Genomic DNA, 25,659 nt, shown 5'->3' with positions numbered 1-25,659 from the left:
CATTTTACATATTTGTGCTTATTCTATATCACCAGATAAACTGTTTATGTTTGCACTGAATTATTTTTCTGGAAGATAATATGGTAAAGTACAGAAAACAGTATCTATTTATATCCATTATGTACACTATATTTTTGTTATCCAACAAACTTTCTTTATGTATTTAATTTCACAGTAAAAGGTATAAACTTAAGTTTGGCTTAATAGTACCATGTAGTTATCTATAAAATACTAATTGCTGCTAATTACTGTATACTAATATGCAATACTCTTAAGGAACAAGGCATAAATCCAGACAGTCGTGGTACATGCCTTTAATACTAGCACTCGGGAGGCAAAGGCAAGAGCATTGCTTTGAGTTTGAGGCCAGCCCAGTATATAAGACCGAGTTCTAGGACAGGTAGGGCTGTTACAAAGAGAAGCATTGTCTCGAAAAAACAAAAAGAAAAAAGAAACTAAGGACAAACTCATTCTTTAATATATCACTAACTGCCTATGATTAGACTGAAAATATAACAGTATGGTAGTATCTTCTACATGGGCAGAAAAGCAAATAATAAATGAACTGAGATTACTATTGTAATGTTTGTAACTAAGTCATGTTCTGTCCTTTATTACTTGAAGAGCTTCAGTTTCACTTGGTGTGTTTAGTGAATGTCTCCACATGATTTCGCACAGTACAATTGAGTTTTGTCCCAAGCTTTGTCTTGTCATTTTAATGAAGTTTTAAACATTGTAATTGTTTGCTACTAATATTTGTTTAAAATGTTCTGTTATTTATGTTTTTAATTCATCTTTTTGGGTGTGTGGTGAGGGGTCTAATGAGGCTTCCACGGAATAATTTCTGAGCATTACTCCTCCTATGCTTGCTGATGATAGAGGTTATCCGTGTTTTACTGTAAGGTTTACCAACATTGATTTTAAGTCATGCTTCTCTTCCTAATGATACATTATCTTCACGGCTATGCAGCACAGAACTTCCTGGCTAAGATATTTTTATAACTTTTACCTAGCTGCATTCTACAAAATGTATGAACATTTGCCCCATAGTGCAATTTCTTCTCCCAAAAAAATATAGAATAAGAAGTATTTAAATTTCAAGGCAAGACAACCAATCCTTCGCATGTTTGGAATGCTTTGTGCATCTAGAAACTAATCTCAATTGTATTTCCTGTATTCTTACTGTGGATAACTTCTCTTTCTTAAATTTAATTCAGTAGCTATTTCATTTGTAGAGATTTCCTGCACAATCATTTTAAAATTTTATCTCCTTTCTAAGTGTATAAAATTAATCAATTCTCCTGAGAAAATTTTACATTTTTAATATAGAAAAATATGAGGCATGCCTAATGGAATTACCTAGTAGAAAATGCACATATCATCTTCTTCTTAATATGTTATGCTATTAAGGTCAATAAGTATAAGTCCATATATGTTCATTTGTCAGTTATACCATATTTTATCTTCTCATAAAATTAATAGATTTGTCTCACCTAATATATACTATTCAAAAGCTCCCTTCAGAGTTGTGGGTTCCATTCTAAATCCAAACTTCTTCAGTTCATTTTCGAGAGAGTGGAGGAAGTGGGGTGAAAATAGCTTATTGTTCACCTTCTGTTCTCTAATATCTGGGCAAACTAAAACATACTCAGTTAATACTTGAGATAACTGAGCTCATTCTCTAGAGTTTATTCAAATAAATACATGGATTCAAAATACTCAAGAAGAGAAGTTACAGAATAAACAACCAATAAAACACTACAATAATGTATATTTCTCTAGTGTGGAGAGAGGGTTTTATTTAGAAACATCTTAATGTTGTCAATACAGTCCTTAGATAAAGACAATTCCCTAATAAGTGTTCATTCTTTCCATTGAGGAAAAACAAAATTACATTTTTAATATGTACCAGAAGTTTTGAAAGTATAGCTTTTAAGAAAGATAAAAATCTATGACTTGTATATGAGTATAAAGTAGAAATGTAGTAAGAAATTGTTTATTCATTAATTAACGGGAAAATGTCTGGCCAGTCTGTCTCAACATTTCTAATGCTGTGATCCTTTAATACGTTCATGTTGTGGTGACACCAACCATAAAATTATTTTCATTATTACTTTATAAGTGCAATTTTGCTACTGTTACAAATTTCCAGTTAATAATTTACATTACTTCAAAAAACCCAATATTTTTGGAGACGGAGATTTATCAAAGGGATTGTGACCCACTTGTTTAGGAAATTAAGGAGTACACAAGTGTTGTCTGTATATCGTTAGTTGAATATGGGGTGTCCTTAGCAGGACTTCTGGGTCAGATGTCTATTAGTTAGCATCTTACAGGAAAATGAAGCAGAATCCTATGGGAATGAATGCCTTTTACATTAATTAACAAGACATTGATGTCTGTGTTTTCTCCAAAGTTTTTGATAGTTCATTCTTTTAATATCAGTTTATAATCTTAAAAGAAATCTAAGGTAGGAGAGATGGCTCAGTGGTGAAGAATGCTCCCTGCTCTTGTGGAGGATCTGCTTGAGGTCCCCAGCTAACCATCATCTATAATTTTAATACCAGGGGACCTGGTGCCCTCTTCATCAGTGGGCACCATGCACAAACATGGTACAAGTGCATCTATACAAGCAAAACCCTCCTCTTCATAGAAGATAAACAGCAATGTATACTTGTTGAAAGGGAGTGTCTTAACTGATGAAACAGTTGAGAGTGTAAGAGAACTTGCTGTGTTTGTAGAGGACCTTGGGTTATGTTTCCCACACTCTAGCTCACAACTGAGTGTACCTCCAGCTTCCAAAGATCTGACCACCTCTTCTGGCTCCACAGGCACTTGCAACATGAGGTAGAAATACATAACACCAGTAACACCAAGGTGCACACACACACACACTCACATATATTTGTATATTACAAATAAATAAATCTATAAAAGGGGACCTGATAAGTTTCAATAAGCTGAACAGTAAAATTTCCTTTTATATACATAAAATTTTTATTTTGCTTATAATTATAACTAACAACCTAAATACTCCACAGCTATTATAGATGTTTTCTTATAATATTGTTCCTTACTTATCTTTATTTGCATTTAAAATTTAACGTGGAGATAGGAATGCAAAATGGAGTTTCCTCAAAGCTCTCGTGGGAACATTTCTTTTGTTTTCTTGACTGTTGTCTATGCAGCAGCTCTTTTGTTGCGGTTTCTACCATGCTTTGTGTCTGCCAAGCACTGCTCTGAGCGCTCAGAAAAAGAGCTACAGAAAAATACTAGCTCCTTCCTCAGCTCACATTAACATTTAGGGGAAGGCAGGAAGTGACATTTACTAAAAGAGAATTTTTAATCTCAGAGAGTTATTCATGCTATTTAAAACTAAAGTAAAATGGAAATAAAATCAGAATAATAGAAGAGGAAATATCGGAGGAGGACAGGATAAACAGTTAGTGTGTCAGAGGGCAATTGTTGATAGTAAAGTCAATTGTTCAAAGATCAGTAGAAAGCAAGTCACTTCTGAGACATGTCTTCCATCGGCATAAGTGACAAAAATATCAGGCTGCAACTTGAAAAGCATTATTTCATCAATGTGTATCATATTTGACAGACAAATTGAACTTATCTAATGCACTTTTCACTCAAATTTCCATATAGGATAGTTGGTTTTGTCTCAAGACATTTGTCAAAATGTAGAACAAAATATGAGTTACATTTAAAGCCCTAGGGAAGCCATCAATTATTACAGTATTAGATTTATTTTAATGATTTGCCAAATTAAAAATTTTAAAGAGGACTGTTTCAGTGACTGAGCTGATCCCATTCAACTCTCAAAATGTGTGGTATCAATGGTGTCTTCACCTCTGTCTTCAGTTTCCATTCATCTGCTTCAGATTGATTCCCTGAAGGATTTATTTCAGCTTTAGAGGACTGTGTGTTCATGGGGATGAGATTTCAAACCCCAAATGTGTTCATATTACCAATACCAAAATCCCCTTCCTTACCATTTTCACAGACTCAGATCTACTTTTGATAAGAAACAGTTATATACTCACCACAAAGACTGCATCATCTGTGTCTTTCAACATGTTAGGCGCTGAATCATGTCCTTCAAAAGCATGCGCTGTGAAGCACTAACCTTCAGCATTTACAAAGCTGATGTTATCAGGAAATAAACGCCACATGCACTCTTGTGTTCACCCTGGAGGAGGTCTTTTGTTTCTGTTTTCATGACTATTGGTGAAGGAGACATTTACATAGACACTCATGGAGAGCACTGTGTGAAGATCAAGTCTCTGATTCAATAGCAAAGAACAGCAGTGAGCAGAAGTCCTGGGAAAAGGTCTTTCCTTCAGATATGCAGAGATATGACCTTGCCAACTCTGACTTTAGTGCCTGTTAGATAGCACATTTTTGTGTTTAAAACACTCAATTTCAGTTGCTTTGTTGGAGCAGTATTAGCAACTAATATGATATTTGTTACATCAAATGATTTCTTACTCATGTAGAACACTTCTATGATATTTATTAACCACTGCCCTAACAGATATTCATCACTGTAATCCTATTGAAAGAAAGGATTCTCCTTAAGGTTGCAGTCCATTAGATTCTGCTAATTTGCAAGTTTTTAGCCAATACAAATTACTTTTCAGTTTTAGACTGTAGAGAATAATTCAGTTATAAAAATCTCATGCCTGAAAAAGCCTGGGTTAAAACCAGTCTCGCTGAACATAGTGGACAATGAGGACTACTGAGACCCCAAGAACAATGGCAATGGGTTTTTGCTCCTACTGCACCTAATGGTTTTGTGGGAGCCTAGGCAGTTTGGATGCTCACCTTACTAAACCTGGATGGAGGTGGGTGGTCCTTGGACTTCCCACAGGGCAGGGAACCCTGATTGCTCTTTGGGCTGACGAGGGAGGGGGAGTTGATAGGGGGAGGGGGAGAGAAAGGGGAGGCGGCGGTGGGGAAGAGACAGAAATCTTTAATTAATTAATAAAGAAATAAATTAATTAAATAATCTCATGCCTAAATTTATGACATCTATTATATGCTTTTCAATGTATATTGATGTGGGAAGTCCTTCTGTATATGTGTTGCTTTTATTAGTTAATGAAAAAAGCAGTTGCTCTGCCTGTGATAGGGCAGAGTAGAGCTAGGTGGGAAAACTAAACTGAAGGATGGGAGAAAGAAGGCGGGGTCAGGGAGATGCCATGTAGCCGCCAGAGGAAGATGAACGTTAAAAAGAAATGCCACACAAGCTCAGAATTGAGTATAATAAAGGGTCATTTATTTAGGGGTAGACTCACAGATCACAGTCCTCTGCATGAACAGGGAACAGGAACCGAATCCAGCAGCCGGAAGAGAGAGCGAGCACATGCTTTTTACTGGGCATTTATAGTATAAGAGCCATGTTAAGTGAGCTGGTATCTTAAAGGCTATTGCCTGGAAGAGTTCCCACAGCAGTATATCATCTATTGGTTCGCTTTACTTCCAAAGTCAGGACTTAAACTTTGATTCCTTTAAACTCTCAGTAGTAGACACTTTATTGCCTTATTTATTGTGTAAAATTAGGAAAAAAAAACTTTTTATACTTGTTTTTAGCTCTACCTTGTTTTTGTTTGTTTGCTTTCTCCTAAGCTTTTGCTGCTTCTCATTGATATTTACATTGTCAATGCATTTGATGCCCCTGTTGGTTTTAGTAACTCTGATGAGACTGTCTTAGGTTCATATATTTTTATTCATTATATCATTTTTATTTCCGCTATACCAACAGTATGACATACCCATAAAGAAGAAAGTACAATTGTCACGTTTCAGTCACTTTAAATTCCAAGACTGGGTGAGTTTGCTTTTCCACCCTGACTAAACAGAGATATTTCAATTCTCTTCCTTAAAACGTTTTACTTTCTTGTGGATATTTTTTTAACCACAGATATTCTTTTACTTTAATTCCTTATCATCTTACTATTAAAATAATTTACTTACTAAGCCACTAACTATTCTGTTGATAAATAGATCATATTTTTTTCAGTGTGTTGTATGTGTTAGGCCAGAAGCTTTTCAAAGAGCATTCCTTCCTGAGGGACCCTTCTTTGCTCATACGGCCATTCACTCACTTTGACCCTCCCTTCAGCCACTCGTTAGCACTTGTGAAACAGGCTAAAATGTAACATTGATAATATTATTAATTGACTGACTCATTTATTTTTCTAATTAGTTGTACAAATCTCACTATATAGTCCTTGCTGGCCCTAAACTCGCATAGCTCCACCTGTTTCTGCCTCATCGCTGCTGGAATTAAAGACATGTACCACCATGTTCAGATATCGACAGCACTTTCTATCTTTACTGCATCTCGGTAGACTATGTTAGGTGTTAATTTAATTTTAATTTCCTACAATGTGCAGACATTGAGATTTTGTTTTCTAAAAATTGGATCTTAGGTCCAATAAAAGACTAAGAAAGGTGTTTTTTTATTTTGTTTTGTTGGTTTTTTTTTGTTGGTTGTTCTTTTCTTTTTTTAAATTTTGATGCTGCCATTGTAGTCTTTGTTAAAAACAGTAATTCTCGACAGTTGATTTGTTAGTTCATCTATTGAAGCAAATCTAATGAAGACTTACTGAAAGATGCTTACTTCATGGGCAAGGAAGCAATACTAACATGATGAGCCAACTAATAAGCTTTATTGCCAAGCATGTCAACCCACTGGGTTAATATGAGACTCCTTGCCACAGGAAAAGCACAGAATCCCTTTATATGGTGTCTCTCAAAGCACTTGCACATACAGGGAACATAATCATTGTGAGGCATTGGATATCCCATTAGATTCCTGATATGAGCTCCAAGCCAAGCGCTTCACAGACTGTCAGGCAACAATTTGAAGATGCAGCCCTAAGGGAAAGGGGCCAAGAACGATGCAGGAGCTCCACTGCCATGTGCTACAGTCTGAATGAGCACACATTTTCCCTAGACGGTTTTCTCATATTATATTTATTTTTTTAATCTCAAAGTTGTGGAAAGTGTGTCTATGTGCTTTTGAGTCGTTTTATCTCACGTCTGTAATTTCAAAGCTTTTCTCAAGCCCCGTGAAAATTATGCTATTGTTTTACGCTTCCCATTCATATCATTGTCATTTTGATTGTTTATTTGAAGCACTCCTGTGACAAATGCAGAAGCATTGACTAGCTCATGCCCCTTTATTCACTACTATATAGACTGGACTTCTCTTGGACAATTGTGCTGACTTTTGCTACAAACTCTTTTCTTTGTGCTGCTTGTTTCTCTTGGAAAAATATTAGAAAATGTGCATTTTTTAACCAGAAGAAAATTATTCTTAAACTCTATTTTTATATTACATATCTCATATATATTAATTTTATTTTGTACACTTATATTCTGTTTGTATTTTAAATAATAATTTGTATATTTTCTGTTATGGGTATTCATGTTTGTCTATGTCTATGAAAAGTAAGTCTTATCCCTGGAGCTAGAGTTATAAGCTATTTTGGATCACATAGTTTGGAGTTGGACACTGATTCTGGGCCCTCAAGAAGGATAGTATATGCTCTTAACCAATGAGCCACTGATCCAGCTACTTGATATCATTTGGGAAGTATTTTCTTATTTAATCTGTTGTGTTTTTCCTAAGTTTCTCAAAACTTAACAGACTAGATTGCTTTTCTATGTGATGCCTCATGCTTGACAATTTTCTTTCTTGTTCGGTCTCCCCCTCCACTCCTCTAATGTACGTGTTCTTTCTGTCTCCCTGTCTGTCTACCAAGAGAAAAGATACAGAGCTAGAGAGGTGGCTTGGGTGATGGAGAATGCTTGCATATGCATGCAGATCTGCCTGATATTAACAACACTGTTTTATTTATTTATGAATATCTTCAGTTTGAGGTATCCTCTTTCTGATGTGACTGAAGGATATAGGTGAAGCTTGGATTCGATTTTTAGAAGTTGTGTCCTTTCTGCCTTTTGCTCTGTTCAATTGGGAACAATTAGAGTCAACAGTTAAAAGAACAACACAAAATAACTCCAGCCATGAGAATTGATGGGAGATGTGAAAGCGCTTGGGTCAGAATGGGAGAGTGACTTGGAGAGGTACTGAGAAGTAATATTTCTCCGGGAAATGTGTGAAGGAGGCTGATAAGGGGTCTTCAGAGATGTAAAAGGCCAGAGAGATTGTGTTGGCATGGAAACTAAAGGGGGAGAGTCTAAAAATGCATGCTGTAATATCAAATGTGGCCAACAAAAGAATAATTCTAATTGTCTTAAGTTTTAGGCAAATGTTATAAAAGCTTGCTACAAAAGGTCAAGAGACAATAGTTATTAAATTGCAGAAAAAAATGCAGGCACAGCACTCCTGATATGGATATGAGCGTAAGAGCTAACAGACACTTTGATATCACTTACAAGAACTGCATGAGTTCAAAGGAGACAAAAATCTCAACATGCAGAAGGATGAGTGGACAAAAAATTCTGTCTTTAATCCAGAAGCTATTTGCAAGTGATATTTTATGGAAAAGGGAAAATCACTTTCCTCCAATAAAGTGTTTCTAAGTGTATCAACCATATTCCACGGAAGGCCCCATTCCTAGGAGTAATTGCCCAATACAAAATTGGGAAGACTATAATGGACATTTATGGTATTTAATTTTTTAAATATAAAGAAGCAGTAACTGAACAATTGCAGAGCAGAAGATGGCTTGGTGGTCCACATCTTTAATCCCAGCACTAGAGAGACACAAACAAGTGGGTCTCTGTGAATGTGAGGCTGGCTTGATCTACGAAGCTTGCTACACACTGAACTCTGGTCTTAAAAATGAAACAAACTAAAATCCCTTAAGAAGGAAAGAATGAAGAGACTCACTTATCACTGCAAAATATGCAAATGCAGCGAACTCCCTGACCAGCAGGAAGGAACAGCCACCAGAGGAGGATTCTTCCCAAATCACGCTTTATTGGAGCCTCCTGGTTGAAGGGAGAGCAGAAAGCAAGGGGCCCCGAGCTCTGAGCTGCCGCTGCTTATATAGGGAGTCTGCCTAGCAACCTTTGATACTTTGATACTTTAACTGCTTTTCTGGAGACCCACCAGCAGGAAAGAAAGCAGGGGAACATCCTTGTCAATTACAGACCACAAGGAAGTTCCTCTGCCAGTCAGGGGGAGTGTGGGCAGCTAGATCACAACAACTCACCCTGTTTTCTGGTGGAAGAACTGCAACCTTAATATGGAGTTATTTATCAAGCGAGGCCGGGGCCAAATGCCATCTTGTAATGGCAGCCACTCAAATCGGCTCCCAGCATGCAAATAATGGATAACATACTTGGATCATTTAATTTTAAAAGAATTTCAATACAACTTATTTTAAGCTTGAAAGAAGTAATAAGCTAGTCTTGAAAACACTGTCAGAACAATAAATTCTGACATACCTGTGTTTCAAAGGATGTACACGTACATTTTTCCACTCAACAATTGTGACTGGAGTGTTTCTGCACTATGTGCAACGTGTCAGCACACGTGAATGGCGATTGGTAAGACTTCATACCTTTATCCCTAAGGTCATGTCCAGAGAATTTTGAAGTGAGCAACGATTAATGAAGTTAGATCATAGAAAACAAGTACTGCGAAGAACTTTAAATAGGCTTCATAATTGAGTCACAAAGTCCCAAGTGCCCAGGTTTTCGGTGTCAGGAATCGATTCTCTGTCAATCTATCTGAGAAATAAGCTAAAGGTGTAAGTGTAACATCATTTATACTGCGCTAACTTTAGTGAGCACTTTGCTTCTTGATGCTTCAGTGTTGGATGTGTTTACCAACCAAACTGAACAGTATACCTGAGATAGTAAATGACACTTCTGAGCACAACTATTTTAATTATTCTATGCAATATATTTTTAATTATGAAAGTTAATTAATTCAGCTGAAGCACACGTGTTTAGGTGCCAAAACCTGACCACATTGATTAGGTAGGCAGTGGTTTCGTTTCTTCTGTCCACACTAGCTTGAAATATGTTATTGAAATGCTGACATAGCAAAGGGGACTTTTAATTGCTCCACAAAATCCAATATGGGTCTAGCTTGACATAAACTGAATCATAGAAAAATCACAAAGTTGATCTTTCTGTGGCACACCCAACACCATAAGTTACTGTCTTCTTCATCATGACCATATGAATGCCTTTAATTACAGTAATTTGGCCAGTGGATTCTCCCGCAGATCAGTTTTCACAGAGCTGCTTAAGGACTACTCCTTGAGGCTGAAGGTAGAATATTTAAGCAAGGGTATGGCTTTTATCTACTAGAAGTAGTCTGAATAAATCATTGGGTCTGACATTCTTGTCTGCGAACAGTTTTCTACTTAGTCCAAATTAGTCTTTTCCCAATTTATCTATAAAACGTAAGGAAAATTATGCTAGCTACATAACAGGTGAGCAGATTTCAGCTGTGGAAGGGCCATTCACCAGTTTCCTTTAACACTGGCTTTAACCAATCAGTTCAAAATTTTAAATATCTACAATGACTTAGAGTTTCGAGATATGTTTTATGAAAACATTGCATGGGTCATTGAACAATTTACAGTTTTTACCACCATATAAACATGTCATATCACCATTGGCTGCTAGACTACCTAGAAAAGTGTGCATTAAATTTATTCCTGTATTTATTTAAAACAAGTGATTTTAAAATAGACTTTTCATGTTGGATACATGGTACTCTTAGCAAATAATTATATAGCAAAATAGTATAAGGATATAAGGATAAACAATACTTTTACATTGTTTCTTCCTATAATACAAAGAGTTGTATAGTTTTATAGTCAAAATATGTTTTTCAAGGTGTAAGAGACACAATGTATAGCTCAATGATAATCAGCCATATAATAAAAATATGTACATATTTATGCATACAAGTCCCCACAATGATTGAAGGTCACTCTACATTTAAAATGTCATCATGCAGTTACTCAAGATATCACAGTGTTTTTTTTTCTAAAACTGTGTGGATATATATTACATTTTTGATCCTATCAAGAACTGTTAATACCTACAGTTTAAAACCTGTATTAAGCATGTCTTTCTTTGTATCACCCCATAGAGAAAAATTGTTGACCATAGTTCAAAACGTTTTCCTCTGATTCCTAAATGCAAAAAATTTTAGCAGTGTATGACAATTTCAAAGGGAAGCACATGTGCTTAAAATATAGTGTATAGAAAATGGAAATTGGCTTCTTTGTTCTTTCTTACAGTGTGAATAATGGTAAAGTCAGAGGAATCTTGTTCTTTTTAATAATTTAAACTTTATAATATTCTTATATATTTCATCAAATAAGCCCATATTCAAACTCTAAAATCTATTTAAAATATGCCTTTTCTTCCTACTGTTCTTTCAATTTTTCATATTTTAAGCCTAATTCTCTAATCCACAGGTTTCCCCATGAGGTGAGGAAAATTGCAATTCTCACCCCTGTGGGAGTATTGCCATTCTCTGCAAGCCTGTTCTACTCTCAAGACTCAGGAGACATTGAGAAGTAGTGTGCATCCCCTGGCAGAGTGAACTACTCCAAGTTTCTGCTATATTTTGTTTAAGTATGTCACAGACAGACAGAAAGACAGATAGGAAAACAATCATATGGACAGAAAAATGAACAGTGTGTGTATGTGCACGTGTCAATGTTACTTCAGGGAACATATTTTTTTTTGCTTACAATAGGAAACAAATGGTTTGATATAAAACTAATTTTCAGTCTCTGTGGTTGAGGGTTGCACTATAGGAAAAGGAAGTATAAACACTAGAAATGGAGGAGAAGCTCTACATCCCCATGTAAATATATATTATGAAGTTCCTGCAACGTTAATACAAACATGCAACATTTTATCTTCCATTAAGTACTGCAATCTAGGGAAAGACTCTAGCGCATGAGAGAAGTGTTTAAAATCTGTAAACTTATTCTTATACCAAGTGACATGAGTAAACCCAGAACAATTTATTCGTTGAGTGATTGATGGATAGATGGATGAATCTGGGCAACGTTTACATATTCATGTTGCTATTTCGAGCATGAAGACAAAGACCAAACACAAACTTCACTTGTGTTGCTTCAAAAATAAGAACTGCAGTTCTTTGTAAAGTGTGCTTTATATTTTATTATAACCCCTGATATGAAGCAAATTTAGAAATTTCCAAGTGTACCCTCATATTGGTTAATAAAACCTTTCAGGACGCAGAGAGTTTTGGAATTTTAATTTTCAAGTAAAAAGTTTTTATTTCTATTTATTGAAGAAAATTACACATTAGGATCTGAAAATTATGAAAGAGATAAAAATATTGGTGCACCAAGGATAAAATAATGAAAGAAATGAAAATATAGTGTCATAAACCCACTATGTAGTTTCTTCATGCTCACCTAACACATGATGTTGACCGAGAGAGGAGAGGGATGCAGTGTTTCTATATTCGTATTTTCATTTGATTTATTTCATACTACAGAGAAAAGAGAAATGGTTTACTTCATTAATGAAGGTAAATATTTACCTGCTTTAAAAAAAACCACTTTGCACAAATGCAAATGGTACACATCTGTGAGATATCAAAACATCTGTCAAATGCTTGGTTTTGTGTCTGATTTTTCAGCACAAACATCTGGTGAAATTTAATCTCAGAGTCTAATCTCCATCTGCATGAAATATTCAGATTTTCTTAACAATCTGCTCTCTCTCCCCAAACTCTGTTGTAGATCACATATTCTTCCACCCCATGAGCCATTAAACATCCTTTCTACTTTCAGGCTTTATGGTGGTCTCAAATTCTCTGCCTTAATTTTCCAAATACTTGTAGGACTCAATTAGAACTTTGAGTTACCTTTCTGTAACAGCACACAAATACCTGAGTATAAAACACGGCATGACATAAATCCACATTGGCCACAAGGTGACTCTTCAACTTCCGTGGTATAAGGAAAAAGGTTGGGAAAACAGATAACTACCAGGTGACTAATGAAGGTGATGGGGCCAAGGAGAGGATGGTATTAGCATATGAGAAGAAGCATGAGGTCAAGTGAGTAAATACCATTAAATAATATTTATCCAACCAATTTTAAGTTCCTTCTTAAAAAATAAACAAAACACCAATACAACAATAAAACCAAGAAAACATATAAAATAACAAAAGCCCAAAACTGCAAATGCATGCATGCATATACACACACACGCACGTATACACACACACACACACACACCTAAAACAAAACACAACAACAAAATCTGTGGGGTCCAATTTATGTTTATCAACTACTGAACATGAGGTCTCTTCTGAAATGGTTGATATGTCCAATGTCACTTTGCCAGAGGAAAGTGATTTCCCCTTTCCCAGCTGTTACCAGTATAACCACAAACTTTTAATTCATCAACTCACTTAGTTTAATCTTCAACATGTGTTTTCTTTTACTCTAGGATCTTCTGCTTACAAGCTCAACTCCTATGAATGGTAAATTTGGACATACTCATTCAAAAATGTTTATACACACACACACACACACACACANGCCTGGGTTAAAACCGGTCTCGCTGAACATAGCGGACAATGAGGACTACTGAGACCCCAAAAACAATGGCAATGGGTTTTTGATCCTACTGCACCTAATGGTTTTGTGGGAGCCTAGGCAGTTTGGATGCTCACCTTACTAGACCTGGATGGAGGTGGGTGGTCCTTGGACTTCCCACAGGGCAGGGAACCCTGATTGCTCTTAGGGCTGGCGAGGGAGGGGGAGTTGATAGGGGGAGGGGGAGGGAAAGGGGAGGCGGCGGTGGGGAAGAGACAGAAATCTTTAATTAATTAATAAAGAAATAAATAAATTAAAAAAGACTATTCAAAATTAAATATTATATGTAGATAGTTATAGGAGAAATTATTCTTTTTGCTGTTTAATATTTTATTGATTTTCTTCAACATTGGACTTGTACTATACACAAGTTCCAGAGTTGATTACAGGACTCACATTACAAGGTACTTTACGATTTTGGAAAGTGCAAGACTTTAGCAGAGGAAGGAAAGGAAGGCATGGAAACAACAAAGGGACACCTGAAAGTTGAAGCCTGAAAGTGCCTCAGTTGGCACCACAATCTGATAAGTGGCTGCTGAAAGAAAGAGGATTTTGAAATAAAGGTGGAAGTTATTGAAACAATAAGAATTAAAATTAACTATTTCACACAGTTGTTTAATAATGCAGTGTAGTGTGTAGAGAGGAAGAACTTAAATTTTCAAAGAAGTTCTGCCTTGTATAAAATAAATACCAGGCAACTAAACCTGCTGAAAAAAAAAAAAAACCTTTGGTGAATGGAATGGTCAGTATATACAGCAAATACTAAAAAGGACAAATATCACTTGCTCTCACCCATACACAGAAAGATACAGGTCAAAAGGTCTGTAAGCAGCAAAAGAGTGGGTAGGTGAGTATCAACGAAGTGTGTAATGTATGTATTAAAACATATTAGTGAAACTGAGCACTTTGATGATGAATACTCCCCATTTTTTTTTTAAAAATGTCACTATTACTTATCATTTTGAGTACCTCAGCACAGCACTGGCAACCGCCATCCAACATCACCTTGTGCAAGTCCACACTCACTACTGAGACTGCACCATTGAGGACTCTGTGGCTCACCTAAGATACTGGTGTTCATCACCATCTTCAAACTCAACTCTATGCACTGTTTTTAGACACAACGTGTCCGTCACTTTATGTTCTGACCGGCAGGGATGAACAAATAAACCTCCCATAGACCCGAGTAAACCATGACATTTACAACTCACCTCCCTGGTAGTTTGGAACCAAATCTGCAAGAGTGCCAATGTGTGCCTCCTGTGACTGAATGAGTCATGCCACAGATGAAAATCGAATGTAAACTCTCTCCTGAAGCTCTGTCGGCTGGGAGTTTCCAGGACTAGGCATGCTCTAAAGATGCGATGATTGTCCTGGAAATGACAGTGAGTAGATGTTTCCGAAGAGAATTACACTTTTCATTCAACCTTCTGCAAGGATGATTAACTGGCCAGCATTGAGGTTGGAATGTTGCAAGTCCTGAGCATAATTGAATTTATCTTATGTTATCTACAACTCTCTTAATCTTCATTCCTTACTTACCTTTGTACCTGACCTATCATTCTTATGACTAATGGGTTAGACCTTCTTAATATATTAATTTAACAGATCACTAGCTTCTGAATGTTAAGAATACCACGAGATGATGTCTTATACCTACAGAATAGAAGAGATTTTCCTACCATGAGTTAACCTGCCTGTCTAATGTTTCCAATGATGTATTTAAAAGTGAATTAATTTATGACTTCATTTGTTCTGTTAATACTAAAATCCATAAAACTGTTATCATATTGGAACACAGAATTTGAGGGTGACCTAAATCTATGTTCCTTGGTCATGGTAATTCATTTAGATCAAGAATAAAATACCTCTTAACTCCTTGAAATAAGAGTGTGTAGTTTGCTGTGATACCGAGTGCAGATGCTTTCCCTACAGTTAATTCATCAATGTAGATGCTTTCCTAAGTGAATTATTTTGGAAGACTACCATGGAGAGGTCGACGACCTGCAAGCGTTAGCCAAGATTATGTCTAGAAAGTGTGAGACAAATGACAAAACTCCTGTTAGCTTATATGTGAAGAAATAATGGGAATGAAATACTTATTCAGAACTGTGAAAACTGTGTCATAGTCCTGACTAAGAAAGGGAAGAAAGGTTTTCAATTTTTTTTTTCCTGTGAGAGCTGAGAACAAACAAAATGTCCATTTTCATCTATCAGTGCATGTAACATTATTTGTAGTTCTCATTCTACTACCATTATTTATTTCACGTTTCCTTCACAGATGTCCAATGCCATGGTTTTTGTTTGTTGCCCACTTGACTACATCTGGAATGAACTATGGAAAAGAAGAACAGCATGCCTTTTTTTTTTATTGGGATCTTGATGTGGAATGTAGCACACCTTTAATGCAGATCTTGAGGCAGGAAGACAAACAATCTGGGCCACCCCTTCTGCTGGAAGCCATTATAAGGACAACAGGAGAAGGAAACGTCCATTCTTTTTTCACCCGCTTGTCCTTGCCTTGTCGGCACATCTATTCCTTCACTGGCATTGGAACCTACTTCTTCGGGTTTCCAGCATATGCAGAAGGAGACACCAAGTCTCATGGGACTGAACAACTACTAGATTCTTGGAGTTTCCATTCACAGCTAACCATTGTTGGATTAGTTGGACTGCAACTTGCAAGTTGTTCCAGTAAATTACACACACACACACACACACACACACACACATGTATGTATGTATGTATGTATGTATATGAAAAGAGAAAGAGATTCATTCCATAAGTTCTGTGACTCTAGATAACTCAGCTAATACACCCAGGATTATAACTTTTGCTAAAGAAACATCTACATTGACTTTTCAGGGAAAAAAAGTCCCCAAAGTATTGTTTCATTCTTTTCCAGGGTTTTATTTTGGTAGTTAGATGAGGGCCTTACATTCATCCACTCACAGATGTACTTCATTCCTCCTTAAGTAGCCTTCAGTGAGGAGAGCTCTGTCATGAATCATATTCAAATTCCAGAAGGCATTGTTCACATTGTTTGAGAGAATTAGAAAAGTTCCTTCTTGCTTCTAATTCATTGTCTCTGTTGGTTCACAAAGGGGACACAATTAAGTCAAGTGTCATGGGGGAGAACTCGGGGAGTCAACAGGGAAAGGAAGGCTCATTAATTGAAGTTGTATTTCCTGCTTGTTAATTATTTGGATGTTCTGCTACCTGACTTGACAAAAGTAACTTTGAAAATGTTGGGATTTCTTTGTAACAGATTATTAACATGAAGTTTAAGTTTTAATTGGATTTTTGGTAAGTGACCTTTATTAGTCCTGGCAGGGACAAGACATACAATAATTAAATGATCCCACTGGAGTCTGAAGATTCCAAATGTCATGACGGCATCCTGAGTAGGAGAAATTAGGCTTCTGTTTTTTTAAAAAAATAAAAATAGTAAAATAAACCAGGCGTATTAAACTCATAAAATATTAAAAACAAGTCTCTGGCCCCCCAACAGCAGAAATGGGATCCAAGGAAGGAAGGACCCACTTTCGTCCCTCTGAATTTAGCTCTGATTAGATAAAATTAGCTCCAGTAGAGGAAAAAATGTTCGCTATATAAAGACTAATAAATCTATATGCAAATAGGCTTGATGCCCTGCGTGCTGTCAGAGTACACTTCGCAGAAGCGATTGAGCTAACTGGGCTCCAGATCTCTCAATAAGGCAGCATTGAGTGACAGGGTAACAACATTGGGGGAGGTCTGGAGTTCCCTTCCATGGCAATGCAATGTGTTCATGGCACACTGAAACCCTGCTCAGAGATGTTAATAGTATATTTTTTTCATCCTAAAAATAGCACGTTCTCTTATTTACTAAGTTAGTCAGCTGTATGTTTCATTTCCTCAGGGTACCTAGGATACAAAATAGCCTAAACAGGTCTCTCTGAGTGTTTACACTCTAAGGGGGAATGTAGAAAGTTTGCAAAATAAGTAAAAACGTTAGGAAAAGGAGTCTCAACATTAAAATACTCGGACTCCAATTCTGCTTTCCATAATTCTCTTTGCCTTGATGAAATGGAGGCAAGCTGATGAACAGAAGGGGAATTCTTCTCAATGACTGCCTGTCTGTGGAGAATTCTCAAGTCTGAGAAGTCAGCCTTAATATTACCATGGGAATTAAAATGCGGCTGAGAAAATAGTGTGTTATAGGAAGCCTACTTTTATGTTTAAAACATACTAGTCTTTAATTTTATAAATGGCCCAGAGTGATATAACCCTGAAGAAGTACATTGACTGCAATTATGCAATCCAAAAGTTTCTTATTTCACAATTAAATACCCAACCCAAACCCTGCAGTGCTCAAGTCATTTCTCTGCATGATGGTTATGTTCTAGCAAACTGTAAATACTTGACAACCAAATCAAATGTGTATGTACACACCCATCTTACGTCCACGCACAAACCGTCTTTGTGTTTATTCAAATCAAAAGATACTCTTTAATTATGGATCAATTTGAGGACCTGTGCAGTCATGTGCTCAGGGTATGTTTAAATCTATGTTTACATTATCATTGTGGGTGGCTACAAATGTACATATCCATATAATGTACACAATGTATATTACAAAACATTAAACATTTAAACAGTTTAGAATATGCAGTTTCTTTTTTCAAAGTATTTGTTTATTTGTGTTGAGACAGGGTCTCATGAATCCCAAGCTACTTTGACTTCACTATGAAGCCAAGGATGACCTTGAACTTCTGATATCTGCTTCTACCTAGCACGCGCTAGAGTTAAAGGTATATACCACTTCACCTGGTTCCAGGTACTTGTAAAAGGAAATGGAAAAAGAAAGTCAGGGATGCAAGAGAGGTCAGTCTGAATGATTTTTGGTTGACATTTTATATGATTACTACCGTACATGAATCAAGGTTTCATTATGAATTTGCAAACTTCAAAAAGAATAAGAAATAGCTCATTTGTCGATTTTAATATTTTATTTTGCTGCATGTATAAATAATGCTTTTTACTAAAGTCCTTAATTCATACATATTTCACTAATAATTCTTTTTCTTTCATTAAGGTGCATAAAATATACCTAAAATATAAGCAATTATACCAAATCAACGTGCTTTTTATCATTTGAAGTTTCTTCATAGCTTTTTCTCTTTCATTTCAGTCCAAAAGTTACTTAAATTTTTTCTTTGATTTTATTGACATATTATGACATTGTACCCAATATTTCACTATGCTACAAATCTGACAAAATAAATTTTGCAATATATTATGTATTAGGTATAAATTATTAAAATTTATTTTATATACTTCAGTTACAAAATACAAATAAAACTTTATAATGTGGGAATGATATTTCTGAACTCATTAAGATTCATTTGTAGTTGGAATATATGTCAACATTAAAACCATAGCCATCTGTTATATAAATATTAAATTATATACTTCTGATATTACTTAGTTTATAACACAAACAAAACTATGACTCATGCCTTCACAAATGTTCACCATCTCACTTGTAGACAAAACCTAACATATTGTGAAATTAATATTTCAATTATCTGTCTGTGATTTGTTTTCCAACTAACAATGTGAATTGAATATTATATATGGTCAGACTGTTCATATTACTTTTTAAAAGATTTTAATGTTTTGATAGGAGGAAAGAGGTATTTCAGCCTTGTAATAACTATATTGTTTTTAGGTAATCTTTGGAAGAGTTAAAGTCTTCTATCAGAAACTGTCACAAGTGAAGACCAGGGATAGTTTATTGTTAGATCAATAGAAAAAGAGATCCCACACTTAAATAGACATGTAATAGTGAATGTGTGGATTAATAACTCTAATTTTGCAAGTCATAACAATAGAACAGATTCATTTCAAAGATTCAGAAGTAGGTTATCTTAACTAATTTCTCAAAAGCAAGAATTTAGAAAGTCAAAGAGATATAACAGACAAGAAACATCAATTGTTATTTGTGATGATAATGTCGGAATGAATTCCCTTTCAAAATGACCAGTGTTAGTAAAGACACAAATTATGATAAGGAAGTCCTATGAAGAAGGAATTGTTTCAGTAATGACTCTAAGGTTCAATTTTTCTTTTGGTAGAAAACAACATTAAAAAAATGAAAAGCAAGAATCAAGGGAACAATCTAATTTTAATATTTTTACTATTACTGATAAACATTTGGACATCCCTGCCTCTTAAAACATAACATAGGGACAACTACCGTTGCAACCATCTTCAATATTAGGCATGCAACTCTATCTACAACTAGGAGACATTTAGTGAGAATCTGCTCATTCCTATTGTACTTATACTTTAAATAATAATATTTTTAAACACTTAATGTTGTATATTATACTATCTTTTGCTAAATCTTCTTTACTTATTTTTGTCTGTGGTGTATAAGTGTGCTTAGTGTTCATATTTTCACATGTATATGTCCGTGCACAAGAATGTGTATACATAGAAGTCATAGCTAAATTTTGGGCATCTTCTTTAATGGATTCTCCAATTTATCTATTAAAAATGCTGTGTGTCAATGTTTTGCCTGTGTGCAAATGCATGCATCATGATTGTGGGTGGTGTTCATGGAGGCCAGACAAGGGAATCGCATCCTCTGAAACTGGAATCACAGGAAGAAGAGCGCTGTCATGTGGAGGCTGGGAATTGAACCTGGTCCCTGTGAAAGACCAGTGAGTTATCTTCATCGCTGAGCTCTCTCTTTCTAGACTCTACACCTTATTCTTGTCAGACAAGGTCACTACAAAACAAGGGCCCATCAGTTCCTCTATAATGACTGCCAAGCACTTTCTAGGAATTTGCCTTTGTCTGCCTTCCCAGTTCTGGAAGACGATTTATGTGCCTCTTCGCCAGCTATTGTCTGAGTCATGGTTATTCACCATGATGTCTTCATCTATGTGCCGTGAGCGTTTTACTTCCTAAGTCCTTCTCCTAAGATTTTTGTTAGTCTCTTATGTTTGAATATTAGTATAGTAGCTAATTGAATTCTTCCAAGATTAGGGAACCAGACCATCTGTGCATAAAACTAACATAGTAAATAAGTCCCACTTAGCAGATTAGTCTTGAAAAAATATTATTTTTGGAAATAATAATATCAAATAACAAGTCAGCTGCACACATATGATGCAAACTCACATGTGCTACAGAAAATTACACAAAAATAAAAGTAATAAAATTAAATCCTTTTAAAAAAAGTGTTCCAAAACTGTATATATTATTGCTTAGTAATAAATCATAATATTCAATCCTTCTAAATCTCACAAAATTCAGATGATCCTCACAACACTTAATTTGTTAAATTTTGCATAGGTACTAGAAGAAACAAATTAGAAATCTAATATTCACTCTTCCTCAAATATGACTTCAATATATCTCTTACTGTATTTTCAATCTTAATTTGCATATGATGTCATGACTCTATGTTACATTAAATTAATCTCTTATGCTTAAAAATGTAACTTTTGACTTGAAGCACCCATGTGGGGAATAATTGAACAATGGATTCACTATGAAGTTTTAATCTGTTTCCAATTCTTTTCATGTTTTCAAACTTCTCTTCTATATTCTGCCAATTTTTTTTTCACTTTAACTGAGAAACTACTTGACACTGTGGGATTAAACTGCTGTATTTGTTTTAGAGAAAGTTTAGGAGAAAAGCTGCAGCCACCAATCGTATTTCAAGTCACATATTCAAACGAGAAAAATCGTAATCATGTTTTGCATGCTCTCCACACCATGGCCCTAGAGTATTTCATTTTTACTGAAATATATTTTCTCAAGAATAGGAAGAACACTTTGATAAGAAGATGTGATTTTATTTTTTTCCAAGAATGCACTGACCAGTGAAGAATAGAATGTGTTTTAAATCCTTTACCTATGCAAACATTGAACATTATAGGAAAACAAAGACCAAGAGATATAATCCTAATGGCGTGATTTACTCTTTAGCCCATGTTAACAATAATAGCACCATGCATTTTCTACACACACTGCCATGCAATAGCAGAAACTAAATCAAGAAAATATTTTAAAACTTCTAATAAACACAAAAACAGCAGGAAAATACTTTCATAATATTTTAAATTTTATAATATGTATAATTAAAATAATCCTATTTTATTTTTGTAAGGCAGTGGAGAGTTCTGCATTTCCTAGATGAATGACAACTTGTAAGAAAAACAATGCTTGTCACCTGCATCAGAGCCAAACAGTCTTATGAAGCCTATTTGCCACATACTGGCACAGACCCTGACTAGGAAACATTTTTTATTATCTAGGCTGATGGTATTGGAACAAGTCAATTTAACACTTTGACCATGAAAAAAATCTCACTAGTTGATCATACTGTGATAAAAATAAGAAGTTTATAGTTGTTACTGTTTTGACAAAAAGCAGCTGATCTCATACAGTGACTGGTACCTTACGTTTAAATATTTCCTGTTTCCATTATTCCAACTGTCATGCTATACAAACGAGGAACCAGATAACTAATATTCAGAAGAATATAGAAGACAAGAACTTGTATATTCAAGAACACAAATACATAAATGTAATATTTGTCTAAAATCTAGATAATTCTCCATAAAATATTTATTTAAGCAGTTTTTCAGAAGTGACTACCTAATACTTTTTTAGGTATAAATCTGTGATACCTGAATAATGCCATCTGTTCCTACTTGCTAAATTGTGAGCTCATTCTAAAGGAAAAAGTCTTGCTTCGCAACTAAGTTTAAAGGGCTTCAAAGGATTTTGGAGTTTTTATTTTATCTATGATATTCTATTTGGCAAAAGGATAGCTGAACAGCTAAAGACACAATATTAAGGATCAACTTAAAAGCTTGTGGTGATCTTATTCATATTGTTGTTTATATACATTTATTTATATTTAATGTCTATCCCAAATAAACATTATTCTTAAGACTTCAATACCTCCTAAAGTAGTTGAAATTTGGTTTCCATTATCTATTATACTTTTTGTCACTAAGGCAGCTTTTTGAATTAAATAAAATAGCATTGAAATGTTATAGATTCTAATAAAAAAAGAACTGGTGATCACTGAACAGAAAAATGACTTGCCATGATTACAAAGCAATCTCTGTGTGTAGACAGAGATTTTCATTCTTTTCCTGGCTACCCAAACCCAAATAATCACACAGAAATGATAATTAATTACAACATTGTTTGCCCTATTAGCTCAGACTTCTTATTAACTATCTCTTACATCTTAACCCATTTCTTTTATTCTACGTATGGCCACAAGGCTGTGGCTTACCAATAAGATTCCGGCATCTTTCTCTTTCCATAGCTAGATGGTGTCTCCTTGACTCCACTTACTCTCTCTGTATAACTCTATTCAGATTTCCCGCCTGGCTTTATTCTGCCATAGGCCAAAATAGTTTTTTTTTATTTTTTTTTTAAAAACCAATGGTAATAAAACAAGAGAATCCCACATCATCTGTGTGCCCTGCATTTCAGCCTTTCTCTTCACAAAAACACTGATGGTTTTTTTCCCAATAGCTCAGGGAGTAATTCCAAAAGTGGACAAATACAGTTTTGTGAACCCCAAAGCTTCTGCAAATCAGAGCGAATAATTAATAAAGAAATAGTCTACAGGATGAGAAAACATTCCAAAGGAAGAACAATGTCTGTGATTCATAGGAACTTAAAAATGTGTGTGTGTATAAATATAAATATATATACATATAGGTGTGTGTATATGTGTGTATATGTGTGTTATATAGATATAGATATATCATTTATGCCCCAGCAATGCGTAAGCATACATGGGCAGCACATTTATATTGTTTCTCCAATTGTTCCTATCCTTAGCAGTCCAAATGCTTGTGTTATTGTTTTACCCAAATTTCCAAGGTTCCACAGTCTTCCTTTATGTTGTCTATCCAGTACTTTTTGGGCCTTTCTCTTTGCCTCATTCTGTGCACTCCTCCAAGCAGCGCTATCTTCAGGTATCTGCCTTTGTTCATTCTCATAACATGGCAAAAGGATCTTAAGTGCTATTGCTGTATCCTTTGTTTTACTTCCTTCTGTAAATGGAGATGTTTAGATGTTTCCTAATGTCATCATTACACAGCCTATCTCTTCGTGTGATGCCTATAATCCTCCTGAGACACGCCATCTCAAACACATTCAGCCACTGTTCTGAGGAGCCTTTTACGGTGCAGGTTTTGGAATCATAAAGGAGGCAACTCAAAACAGTTTGGTGAATGACTTGTTTTTAACCCAGATCAAAAGACAGTTTCCAATGTTTGAGAAATCACCGCATTGGCCTTGGAAAGCATTTATATGGTCTTATTCCCTGATGGAATAACAATAATGGATGAAGGGTTTACTCTCACCTTCCTTCCTGTAGTTTAGGTCAGGGCAGAATATATGCAAATCAACTAAACTTAGACTAGTGCCTAAGAAGGAGAAAACGTACTCATTTTATTATTATTTTTTGCTTATTTTTTATGTATAGAGTGTCCTGCCTGCATATATGCTGGAAGGGCAGAAGAGGGCACCAGAACTCATTTTAGATGGTTGCAAGCTACCATGTGGTTGCTGGGAAATAAATTAGAATCTCTGGAAGAGAAGTCAGTGCTCTTAACCACTGAAATATCTCTCCAGTTCAGAAAAACACTCTTAAACTAACGTGGTTTTTTTTTTATATGGTAGGCATTTCTACTGCAGCAAATTTCCTTAGCTATAGAGAACAGAATTGAAGCCTATTCTGAGACTTGACCTCCTCCTATTTCTTGGAGTCCTGTTAGTATCAACATTTTTTTTTTGAGTTTTAGAAAAAAAATTATCAGATTTTGCTATAGCTCTTTTTTTTTTGTTAGAGTAGCTAAAGGACAAGTATTCTCAAGGCAAGATTCATATGAAGCCTGGGTGGTTAAGATTTGAAAACAATCCTTCAAGAATCTCCAGTGTTCCCACTGTTCTTCAAAAGAAACACAGTTTTTTTTTTCAAATGTTTTCAAGGTTATCTGTTTAAAAGACATCTTAAGTTTGTAGTCAATAGTCTGCCCACCAGACAGAAAATAGGTTCCTTTGCCAAGAAAGCAAATGAAGACAATGCTTCCTTTCTGGGAAATGACAAGCAGTTCTTCTACCAGTTTATTTGTAAGATTTGGGGTGTCTAGCTTGTGATGATGCAGGTCTGATATAAGCTTATGATGTGCACAGTCTCCACCTAGGTCATTTCATATTATCCTTGATGAATTTGAAGTCATTAAGAACAGACTGAGCAATTATTTCAGGATTTGTATAGTTTATCTAGTAAATAGCTCTTCTAGAATAAGGAATATTTATTTTTCCCCAGTATTAAACATCACAGCTACCTTGGTAACTTATAAGATGTACTGTCCTGAATGAGAAATATCTTCCATAGGACTATGCATTTACAGTTGGACACTAATTGCTGGTATTATTTTGAAGATTTTGGATCTTTGAGAAAGTAGACACTTGATGGAGAAAGTATGTCATTAAAGTTTTGAGGTTCAGTAGCCGTTCCACTTCTTGATCCCTCTGTCTGCTTCCTCTGTGGGGATAAAATGTGAGCATACATCTCCCTTCACTTGTGATATCCCCACCTAATTGATAAGAACTCAAACCTTCTCCAACTCTAGGATAAAAAAAATTCTTGTTGTTTCTTAATCTCAGGCCTTTTCATATCAAAGGAAGAACACAGTTCTTCTCATAAAATATAGAATATTGAAGTTTACTTAAAGTACTTTGCCTTTTGAAAACAATTTCTCCAAAGTATGCTGATTTAAAGCTTAAATAACTTGGTTTTCTATGTCAGACTTAAGCATTGAAAATTTTTCAATAACGTGTTGAAACATTCTGAGGAAGAGCTGTATATTATAATATTAAAAGAATTTTGGTTATAAAATTTCTTATAAAAGCTATGAAATAAATACCAACTTTTATAGTTTCTAATGCTATATATGCAGTAAATTAAAATATTGATTACATGCCCAAGATTATATTACATATTTATAGTCATATAAACATAAT

This window comes from Alexandromys fortis, unplaced genomic scaffold (assembly GCF_014885135.2).
Source record: "Alexandromys fortis isolate MF-2015 unplaced genomic scaffold, M_Fortis_MF-2015_v1.1 scaffold_19, whole genome shotgun sequence".
In the NCBI taxonomy this organism is placed as follows: Eukaryota; Metazoa; Chordata; class Mammalia; order Rodentia; family Cricetidae; genus Alexandromys; species Alexandromys fortis.
This window is presented reverse-complemented; position numbering follows the sequence as displayed.